The sequence below is a fragment of the Meleagris gallopavo genome, chromosome 21, assembly GCF_000146605.3.
Source record: "Meleagris gallopavo isolate NT-WF06-2002-E0010 breed Aviagen turkey brand Nicholas breeding stock chromosome 21, Turkey_5.1, whole genome shotgun sequence".
Classification (NCBI taxonomy): domain Eukaryota; kingdom Metazoa; phylum Chordata; class Aves; order Galliformes; family Phasianidae; genus Meleagris; species Meleagris gallopavo.
In genome coordinates, this window is record NC_015031.2 from 6,441,176 (window position 1) to 6,452,598 (window position 11,423).

The 11,423-nt window shown below is 41.4% G+C and overlaps 1 long non-coding RNA gene across 2 annotated transcripts in view; it reads right to left on the reverse strand.

The window, feature by feature from the left end:
- Positions 1-11,417, reverse strand: part of LOC109370662 — a 33,274-nt gene extending 21,857 nt beyond the window's left edge. Inside the window, exons 1-2 of one of the 2 annotated variants that reach the window (XR_002120984.2) lie at positions 11,301-11,417; positions 7,545-7,633 (exon numbers count right to left, since the gene is read on the reverse strand). This is a non-coding gene — a long non-coding RNA (uncharacterized LOC109370662). The other variant, XR_002120985.2, reaches the window with a different exon arrangement.
- Positions 11,418-11,423: the final 6 nt, after the last annotated feature.

The following is an 11,423-nucleotide window of genomic DNA, read 5'->3' on the forward strand; positions in this document are numbered from 1 at the left end:
ATTCTGGGAAGCAAGGGTATAGATCAAATCTACTCTTTTCATCCTTGTAATTTGAAATCTTAAGTGCTCTATGTAGCTTAAATTTAGGTATCAGAGAGAGGAAACATTGTCTTCTCTACTCCATGTGGAAGCTAACAGATTAGATGATTTGCCCAGAGCTATACTTTCTGAAAGATCTAAGAACTGAACTAGACTGCCCCAGTCTCAGTGTCTCAACCACAGGTCATCATTCCCTTTGAAATGGTTTCTGAAATCATTATTATACTGACTGGAAGCCAAACTACTGGAAACACATTCTGCCAGTGAACCACAGGCTACGGTTAGGGACTCTTCCCTCGCGCTGCCTAAAAAGTTTCACAATATTGCCCTTAGTTTTTCATGGCACTAGAAACATATTCTGGCTTGAAGAACAGATAGATCTACCAAGATAAATCTTGCCTTTGAAAGTAGTTTTCAATTTTCATTGAACAGGGCTTTCCCATGGGAAAGAAACACAATGTGCTGCTTCATGCCAACATTCCCTTTCCCTATAACTACAAGTTTATTAATAGGAAAGAGGGGAGTTCATCTGAACAAAAAATAAACAGAAATTGTATCAAATGGTGGAAACATGAGCACCTGAGATGTCAGATACCATGCTAATCCATTGGTTCTTTAGCCTGGGTAGCTGACCTATTTGCTTTCCTGTGCTCTGCTCTGCCAATTTCCCCTCTTAGCTAAAAGTACTTTGAGCTACTCCAGTTTTGTTGGTAAACTATATAGGATGAGGTCTGCTGCAAATCTGTTGCATTAATGTAATACAAATGACCAGAAACTGCAAAAGCTGTCAACTTAGAGTCTCCTGTGAAGTGTTTGGAAATATATTGGCCATAAAAAGAATTGAAATTAAAAGCAAGGAAGGAAGGAGGACTGCCTTGCAGATGGCTTTTGTAGGGCTGGTGTCACTCAACTGCAGTCAGAAAAAAAATTCCTCTCTGCTTTTTTAGATAACTTTGCAAAGAGGATGTGTTAGTATTATTTCCTGACACTGGGGGGCTGCTATCAGTGCTGTGACACTGGGAGGCTGCTATTAGTGATGAGAGACAGCATCCCAGAGAGGAAAGGGCCGTGAAAACTAGTTGTCATTCCCAACTACACACAGACCTGACTTTCTGAATAACTCCATGATGATCAAGCTAAGACTAAGACTGTAACTTCCTTGTCTCTTTCCTTCTGATGACTGTATCCAAGCTACCGTAGGATCTACTACAAGAGAGATGCAGAAAAGCTTTGCTTTCTTAATTTTCTTAATTCTTTTCTGTGTTTTTTATTTTTGTTGTTGTTTCTTATAAATTTACAAATTTTTGCATTCACAGAGATTTATTTCTCCCATCACTATGCTCAAAAAATACAGTGACACCAATTTTAGGACCTGCAGTTAGAATTCCTGCCTTCCCAGACAAACAGGTCATTTAGCCTCACAGCACCTGCTCTGAACTTGATCATAAACTAAGTAAAGTCAAGGGGCGTTTACCCGCTGCTCTACATGAGATCTACACAGCTAACTTGCAGACACACTGAAAAGATCAATGCAATAAGTAAGAATTACGTGTTAGCTTTTTCAACTTGCTCTTTTGTTTAATGAAAACAACCCACACTTTGTGGTGCAGAGTGATCATTCCAATGGCAAAAGCTGGGCTTCTGCTGCCCTTCTTCCTGTAATGGAGAGACTACCCAGAGTGATAAAATCAAAGAATCATAGAATCAATAAGGTTGGAAAATCCTTAAGCTCTCACTTAGCAAAACACTTTACCCTGGGCTGATAAACACTTGGCTTCGAGTTAGCATCTTAAAGTGTGCTTAGGCAAAGCCTGTGCAGTAGCAATTAAAATCAGGTACTATCATGACTTCGGAGTAAATGCTTCTGTCATATGACTGCTATGGCACTTAAATATGGACTTAAAATCAATGCTGTGCCTATGTAACGTCTTGAAGAAAAACACTTTTCTGCACTGAGATCTCTGCCCCTATTGTGAACCAGTGTTGGGGTTTCCTCAGGAGGTACTGGGGACTTTTTCCTCATGAACTGCAGAAGCAGGCAGTAGCTGATTATTTCTCAGTTGAATTAATTCTTCAGTTTTGCAGTGAGAACAAAGGCAAACAAACTTGTGAGCTGCTGAATCAGGAAAAACTAAGCTTGGATATGAGAGAAAGTGGCAGGGGTTTATTTTGATCCTTCCTGGACATTCATCTGCCATGAATGCAAACAGTTTCCTATTTGATGCTGTGAGGTGAGAGCCAGAATCTTCAAAAATTTGGCTCAGTTCCTGCTAACATTTACATTCTGCTTATCTTGATTCTGGGGCAAGCCTTTCCCAGAGACATTGTTACTGTGGAAGCTGATGAGTGCGATGCAGACTGAGGAAGAAGAGTTAGCAGAAAATTGAAAGGTGGAATTCAAATGCTGACAAGCACTATCCAAGAGCTTTCTCTCTCTAGAAGTTATTAGCAAGATTAGAGCTCATGTTTGTGCAGAGCTGGGACAGCTGAGCCCTACCACTAGCATTACTGACAGAAATGGGGTAATGAGATGGGCTGTGCTTTCTAGCACTTCCTGTCTAAAGAAATTTTTTTGCCAACCACCCCAGGTATCTGCATAAACTGTATCAGCAGGCTATACTCCTCTCTGCTGGGAAGACAGAAGAACAGGACTGCAGCAGTGAGATTGCAGTGCAACTCAGTGTGCCCACACCACACCAGAGCAAAGCTGCAGAATGCGGTCGGGGAGTAAAAGTTTGACCACCAGAAAATAAGTCTGTTTAGAGCTGGATTTTTCAGTCACTTTGTTATGTAGGTTCAGCTGGACACAGAAGTGTACCTCCCAGCCTGACTTTATCAGGACAACTTATGTTTAAAGGTTTTGGCTGAGTCAGGGCCAATAACAGGAGCTATCACGTAACACCGTACCTTTCAGTTTCACAGCCCATGATTTCAGGCTGTCCACACCTTACTCGCTCTGCCTTCCTAAAATGTTTCATGCACTGGAGCAAGACCGCAAAGTACTTAAAAGCCATGAGCATAACTGATTAACACAGCTCATATCTGTTGCAGGAAGAAGATGCATGAGACACCTACGTTAGTAAAAGAATTGACACAAAGGCTTTTTGGCATCATAAAAAGCCAGGGACCAAAATTTAGCTTTCTAGGTGTATGGTTTTAAATTACCTGTATTTGTATGAACTGCTCTGTTATATGAGACTTTATTGCTATCATGATTAAATGTTTAAAATCACACCTGATAATTACAGGACCAGAACGGAGAGCATTTATACCGTGGTATGCTTCAATATGAGAAAATTAAATCAAACATACATGTAAAAAAATATGCCTAGTGGAGTTTATAAAGAGTTTTACTGTGTACAAGTAGAATGCAGAATATATGTTTCACTATTTTCTGTAGCATCATCAGAAAAATATGTATCTGCATGTACACTGTGCTAGTTGGGGTGGGGACTGTTTGCTGGTTGAAAAGTTAAGCATATGCATGCAGCTTTGGGTCTTTACACTAACCCAAATGTGTTTATTTAAAGGAAGTTTTGCATAGTCTTGCACAGAAAGTTTAGGCCAGCTTACTACTTCTTGAACTCGTGCTAATGTATGCTGTTTGCTGGTTAATCTGTGGATGCACTAAGTAGCTTAAACACCGTATGACTACTATAATCCAAAGTCCGAACTGTATGTGGAGTTCTAACAGGGATTTGGCTGGTATATGCTCTTAAAGGTGACTTTAAAAAGAAAAAGAAATATACATATAACTGTTTACTGAGAATGTATACAAAAACAGTCTAAAGTGATTTTAAGGATGTGTTTTTTTTCACTTCTCCTCACAAACTCCCATTTGACCAAAATTGTTTATTGTACATAAGCATTCCATCAGGTGAAGAATCCTAGTACAAACGTTTAGTGTCTGCACCCTAATGGGAATGGAGTATCATTCCATGAGTATGAACAGCACCTTACTGGCTTCTCTTCATGCTACCACAGTCAAGACAACAAACAATTTGCAACTCCCAAGGGCTCACAAATTAGGACATAAAACTCCTTCACATCAAGCATTGGCCGACAAATCAACATAGAATAAAGCAAGAGGTTGTTTTCATTCTAGTTTAGATGGCAGTTTCTTCATTCTGCTTTTATTTTCATTTTAGTCTGATCCATCCCCACTCTCTAGGCTTTCTTTCTTTCTTTCCTTCTTTCTTTCTTTTTTTTAATGCATGGTCCAATGGATTCTTTTTCATGGTTTCTGTGTGACCTTCAATATTTTCCTCTCACACTCAAATCTCAGTCCATCATCTACCTTGAGACCTGACCAGCTGTATACAGCATGGTGCACAGAACCCTTGTTCTCCAGTGTCAATCACTGACTTGAATAGAGCCCCGTACACAGTCTATATTGCAGCACTGGGTCTCTGGCTACCAGTCTGCAGTGCAGAAGGAAAGGAAGGGGTTACGTTTTTTACTTAGTTCTGAAAAATAAAGTACCAGTGTGAGTCAGAATTAAACTGAGAAAGAAAAAGAATGTAGTGGCTTAGGATACAACACTTTCTATAGATCACTTTGTCTTCTCCTTTCAAAATTCCACTTGGTCTTTAACATACCTTACAGCTATCATACTGTTATATATAATTCTAATTAAGAATATTCAAGGAATGTCATAAAATCTGCTACAGCAGAAACTAGGACTCTCCCTGTAAATATTTTTCTCTACTAAACAACTTAGCATTACAATAATCCTTGTGAACAAAGAAAAAATGCCAGACCCTAATCAGCACGCAGCAGGGGTAGGTCATGAACACATTTATCTTTCTTCTCAAAAGCCTCCCCTGGATAAAGGAAATGCCCTAATACTTAAGGCATCTTGGACACCAGATGGCTGATTATTAGATGTTTTATGGAGAGGAAGGAAGTAAAGAGAAACAGCTTGAATTTTCATGGTACTGTAGGGACAGTGAAAAGGAAGGCAGAATGAGAACTTCATCCAAAAGTCACTGACAGGGAAGACACTGATTTCAAAGGGTTTTAAATAGGAAGGAATGAAAGATCTTGTTTGCTTTTCTTTCTGCAGATTAATTCTCAATTCATCAAGAGCTAGAATGATTGATTTGTGAGTATAAGTTTCTTCCTATTATTATCACTGTAGTGATGATAGTGATGATAGTTGAACCAGTTTTTTTGCAGAAGAAAGGTCTGAGTTTTTAAATATTCCCAACAATGCTGTAAGCTTTCTTGAGACTATCTGCAGGTTTTTCATAGGCTGGCCTCTGAGAGCCTGACTCAGTGAGCAGGAGCATGTGGTAAGGCCAAGAGGAATACTGATATATGCAGACAGTGCTTGCAGAATTCTACCTCCTATGTAAGGATTCTATAGGCAATACCAATTGGATGCATTTGGACTTATCCTCTCTTAATACAAGCTGACCCAATCTGTTTTACACTGGCTGAACTAACTAATGCTGTACCTTCAGCTATCTAGACAGCTCTACAGGTTACAGCAAGTAAAACATACTCTAATCATAGATATTTACTGGAATATTTATGTATGTATTTATATAATTTATGCTAGAATAGTTATTTTCTCCTATCTGGACTTTCAGAAAGCCAGCTCCTTCCATGTCTATCTTCTACACGGTTCTAACAATCTATTCAGGCTCTTCCCAAAGCTTTCTACTTAAGAGCTATAAGGCACATGCACAAGAATGCTTAGGGCAAAGAAACTTCATCGGTATTTTACAAGTGGAAGATGGCAGTAGTTCCTCCAAGGTCACACCACGTGCGACGGAAGGACATGGCTGCCTCAGATGTGCAGATGAATCTTGAGAAGAACGCGGATGTGGGAGCCAGTGGTCTCTGTGGTCCTGCTCCTCCCATGGAAAGGGATGTGGATTATCCAGCCAGCCCTGCTGATCCCAGCACAGCCTTCTTGTTAGGTATGTGATGAGAGACATAATGAATTGTTTGAGCAATGTATGTGGTCACCCCACTTCTGGGGCATTGCACATGTAGATGTGGAAGCAGAGTTGCAGAACTGGAAGCAAGGCCTCCCACAGAACAGTGCAAGAATTGATGGTAAAATCTCTCCACAAAGAACAAGCTGCATCAGGAAAGAACTGTTTTTTTTTGTTTTGTTTGTTTTTTTCGTCTTGTCATTAAAACTGGCAAAGACAAGAGTTTTGCTGGCAGAAGAGTGGCATACAGAGGTGTGACGAGTTTCTATTCATTATGCTAATCAAGATAACTACACTGCCAAAACACTGAAGTGCTGTACAGGCCTTACACAGGGTGTGCAAAAGCAGAACCTGGACTCACTCACTTCTATGGCCATGTAATATCAAACAAATCCACGAGCACAGACTGTAATGTGAATAGATGATTAATGTGTCAAACTTCCTTCGCTTTTTTAAAATAAGAAGAATGAAGGGCTTGGGGGAATGGAGTCATGTGGAATAACATCTCTGAAAATTACCATGGGCTTTGGAACATTTTCTCAAAGGTGTAAGAGAGGCTGTTGTGATGCAGCTCTGTAACGCGTTAATGACAGAGGTATTGGCAAAATCAATTAAAACCTTTAGCTGTGGTTGCAACTGAGGGCTGTAATCTCCTTACGCAATACACTCGACAAAGCCTTGTAGAACACGAGCGTGTTTTTTGCACCACAGTATATTCCTCCTCCCTTGCCATATTATGGCTTGTTGGGCTTTCTTTCTTTCTTATTTTTATTTTTACTCTCAGAATATTTAACCAAAGAAGCTTGTTATTCTACCACAGATAAAACAAACATAGGGAAGCTCCTTGCAGGGATGGGTATGCCTGTCCTAGGGAAAGAGCAGCAGCTTACCTGCCCCAGGATTTTGTGAGGTAAAGCTGCTTCATCATTTTTGATTATCCATGTGTTGTTTTGTTATCCAAAGATTTGTCTTTTTGCCTCACACACATATACAGTGCCAATATATAAACTGCACAAGAGGGTTATGGCAGCATGAGCCAGTCTTTGGTATGTTTATCCATGCAGAGACATAAGCCTCTGTCTCTAGAGACGAGTGTTTCCTCTCCTTGTTAGACCTATGACTATCTCTCACCAACAAAGTTTGTCACTTTTCAGTGCTGGCAAGTGTGCTGCTATAACAAACCCTGCAGACTGGCGAGCCTCCAAGTGGGGCGGGAGCTAAGTCCTCCCTGCTATCATTAGTTAGTATTTACATTATGGCAGAGCCTAGAGGCTTCTAGCTGTGATTCAGGCGTTGCTGTGCGAGGAGACAGTAAAAGACACTTCCTGCCCCAAGCAGTTTATAGTCTAAACAGAAGAGCCTGGTAATAAATAGCAGAGAAAAGGCAGTACTTTTGCAACATGGAAAAGCCTGCAAAACACATGAGATGTTTCTAAAAATAAATATTAAGTCTTTGTATTTGTTTTATAGAATATTAACATTTGAAATTTCAAGCCTTCTTAGTCCTTAAAGCTAGACAGCTTTTGCTTATTCTAACAGCTACAGTTCTTGCTTACTCACACGACTCCAGGAGGCAAGGTCTTTTCAGATGAACACATCATGTTGATGATCTTCCTTCCAGTCCTATGTCAAAGTTCCTTGCTGCTGACCTGTCCAGAGAAAACAATGACTGCAGATACACAGCTAGATTCTCATGTTCTCCATTTGTGAAATATTTCTCTTATCTTGACCAAGTACAATAGTTTTCTCCCACTAATGCAACTGATTTTTAAGAATAGCAGTAATGTTTAATTTTCACATACTCCATTATTCTCAGTGTACATTTCAGTTTCCCATATCTCTTTATTTCATGTATCCGTGGTCCCATTGGTAAATACTGCTGTCAAACCTGTGGATTCACTGTTCCATCCCTCACTTTTGACCTTGCCATTTTAAGTGGCAGAAGACTGCTATAAATTCTTGGTTTCTCTGATGACCAGTGATATAAAAGAAGGAAAAAAAGATGTAGACAGAAAGAAGTGGGTGTTTTGCTTGATCCAACTTGGCCCTTAGTTGTAAATTATTGCAGTATGCTTACCAAACAGGCAGCTGAGCAGGAAAAAATCTGTGGGAGAAGTAAACTTACGCTAAGCATTTTCTTGAAGGTGCAGAGGCAAATCTCAAATTCATATGCATTGGTTTGGTTCTGCTGTAGGCAATGGAGATGTTTATACTGAGGAAAATGATTAGAATTTATCCCACGAACCTTACCTCACCATCTTTACTTTTTCTGCATATTCTGAAAAGACTATCTAACAGCATGTCTAAAAATAGGGCTGAAGTTTCTTAATTTCATAGCAGACAAGCATGTAGGAACTACTGTGTATTATTGCACTGTACTGCAAAGAGAAAGGAATACTCATACTGTCAGTGTAGGAGGAAGTCTCTGAGGGGAAAATCATCAATAATAAAGGCCTCTTTTATTTGAATCACTTAACATTTCAGCTCTTCAAATCCTAACACTGAATTTTCTTAAAACAGGTTTCTATTATCTGTGTTAAACACATCAAACTGAGTAATTCAGTCTCATCATCTAAATTCAGTGTTGTGATAGCAGATTGTAATTGGGACAAGCTTCCTAAAGAGGTAATAGAAGGCTTGATAAAAGCAGTATGTGAAATACATCAGTGCTTTTCTTTCTTTGGGAAAAAAAAAAAAAAGAAGCAATTCTCTGCTTTTCTCCAGTGAGCTTATGTTACTGAGCTGAAGACATTTAGTAAGGCCTATGGAACAGGACTTGCTAGCAACATTTGGACTTTATTGTGGCAGTTAGTAAGGGAAAATCCTTGTCCCATAGAACTTATTCTGTGTTGTCAAGAGATAAGAGAGGTGGAGAGGAAGACAAATCCTTTCAGTTCGTAGGTCAGTGGCTGAACCAAGCTTTCAGCAGTTCTCTCTTATCCAGTTCAGGCATTCCACACTCTCCTGTTTTCAAAACTATTGTTGTTTTTTGATATGCAATAAAGGCTACTGTATGCTTCCCATCACCTTTATTGTCCCAACTGTGAGCTGTATTCTCCCATGCACACTTCTTTATTGTCTTCCTAGAAACACAGTGTGTTTAAGGAATTACATAAAGGCCTTAAAACATATATGTGAACATATGTGGGAACAGTATAAAATGGTGCTCTGTCATGGCTGATTTGTGGGGCTGGAATAAGGGACAGACTTATTGTGAAATCCTGCCGGCCTTGACCATGAAATCTCAAACATTACACTACCTCCTCACCTCTGTGTTCACAAAAATCTGCTCCTGGTATCTCAGGTATCTCAGCATCACATCTGCTCAGCGCTCACCCTGTATGATGCTGGCTGCAGCTCGGCAGGACACCCCAGTTTGTGGTCCTCTGCTAAGGCAGCTTTGGGGTTCATCTCAGCATAAGACAGTGGTTCCCATGATTAGTGTGAGCATCTCAGTGTCTGTTTTTCCTGCCTTGCTATGGGAGTCAAAGCACCTAGCCTGGAAGAAAGCAGCGCACTTGTCTAATCTTCTTCCACAGAAGAGCACTCAGACATTCTCCATTTCTGCAAAGGTGACAGCCTCATGAACATGCAAGCCACTAAGCAGTGCTGAGCAGGGACAAGAATTCATGACAAGGACTGTTTAGTCAGCACATTTTTCCATGCAGGCCTGGAGGGCAGACTTGTACACTGGAACTGGAATGCTGCCCGCTTACTGTAGCCAGTTAAGGAGCCCAGCACTCACAACACAGTACATCAACATTCAGAGAGAATGCCAAATATCTTGTCACGCATAGCCCATAATTTTCCTGGTTTGCTTTCTTATGCAATAAACCTGGTTTGTTGTCTTCTAGCAAATGGACGTTCTCAGGCAAGTATACAAAGAATGTTATGATAATAATACCCCTGTTAATAACATTGCTAAGATCCAGACACTTGTAATTCAAGACTACAGTCTGTCACACTTCTACAAACTACAATTTCCAGTGCTAAACTTTCAGTGTTCCTAAGAGGGGGGGTGTAAAGACTTTTTCATTAGGTTGGAATGATGGAGGTAATAAAGTGACTTTTCCAAAACCATAGGACATATCACATGGCAAACTAAGCCCTCATCCAGCAAAGCCCTTTGTGTGTGGATGAAACTTGCAGCATGTGAAGAATAATGAAATCAAATATTTGGCCTGACCCACCTTCTTAAGAATAATCACCAGAGTACATCACACTATTTGATGCAAACACAGCCAAACTAACGCATAGACCAATATTCACCTAATAATGAGAAAAACATCTGTGTCAACTGATTTGCCCTGCTCCACTACCTCATGTCCCATATCCACAGATCCTCCCCTCTTTTTTCATTTCGCATAAAACTTTCTTCTGTATTGCAACACGTGGCTCAGACATCATTCTGGCTTTTTAAACCTGTTGTCAATCTGATCCATTGAAAGAGGCTATCTCCTGTCAGCAGAGCACAACTACATTGTCCTGCATCTGTCGCGTAAGATGAACAGTCCTCATGTGCAGGCAGCTGGGCGGGTCAGCTCTGCAGGGATGTGTCCCACACTACTGCAATGCACACAGCTCTGGGTGAGCCCAACAGACAGCACTTGCAGCCAATGCATCTGCTGTGCAGCTACCTGTGCCTGTGCCACTTTTCTAGAATTTCCACTGTGAAAGATGAGCCCATAGTGGTTTCACAAGGCCGTTTTCTCTTATTCATGATATGAATAAATCCGTATCACATTTAAGTGTTTATATTTATAAGTTGTTTTTAATAACACCCACCTCATGTGCCAGGCCTTTACTATGCAGACACTTATGTCAAAGAACACACATATCTGATGGATTTACAGAACATCTGGGAAACCCTATTTTAGGAAAACACTCTATGGCCTTGGCAAGGGACTTGCTTAAGGTCAGCACGTTGTTTGTATCCGTGCACCAGCACAGAACCACGACAGGACCACTGGACTCTGCAACTCCTCAACCGGAGGAGCAGGGCTCCAGCACCTCCAGCTTCACCACGGCCACGGCCGACCCACCTGGAATCACCAAGGGGCTTCTGTGGGACGGCGCTGAAAACATACAGCACTGTTTGTACGCCATCTTTAAGCTCTGTTTTGGTTCTTGGGGCATTTGGCATCTGCAGACGCAAGGACTCGGCTGGACCCGCTCCGCAGCGGGACAACGCACCATCAGCCCCGGCCCACGCATCCCACAGGGCGGACCGGGCCGGGCCCGGCGTCACCCCTCTCCCCGTCTCTCGGTGTGCCAACGGCCGGGATCACGTGGGACGAGGTCCGAGTCCCAACGTACCTGCGGGGGCCCGAGGGACTGTAAGGTGGACAGCAAGAGGCTGAGGCGGGAACTGCTGAGGCAGACACAGGGACGCCGAGGTGGGCGCTGAGGCGGGAGCCGCTGATGCAGGGATGCTGAGGC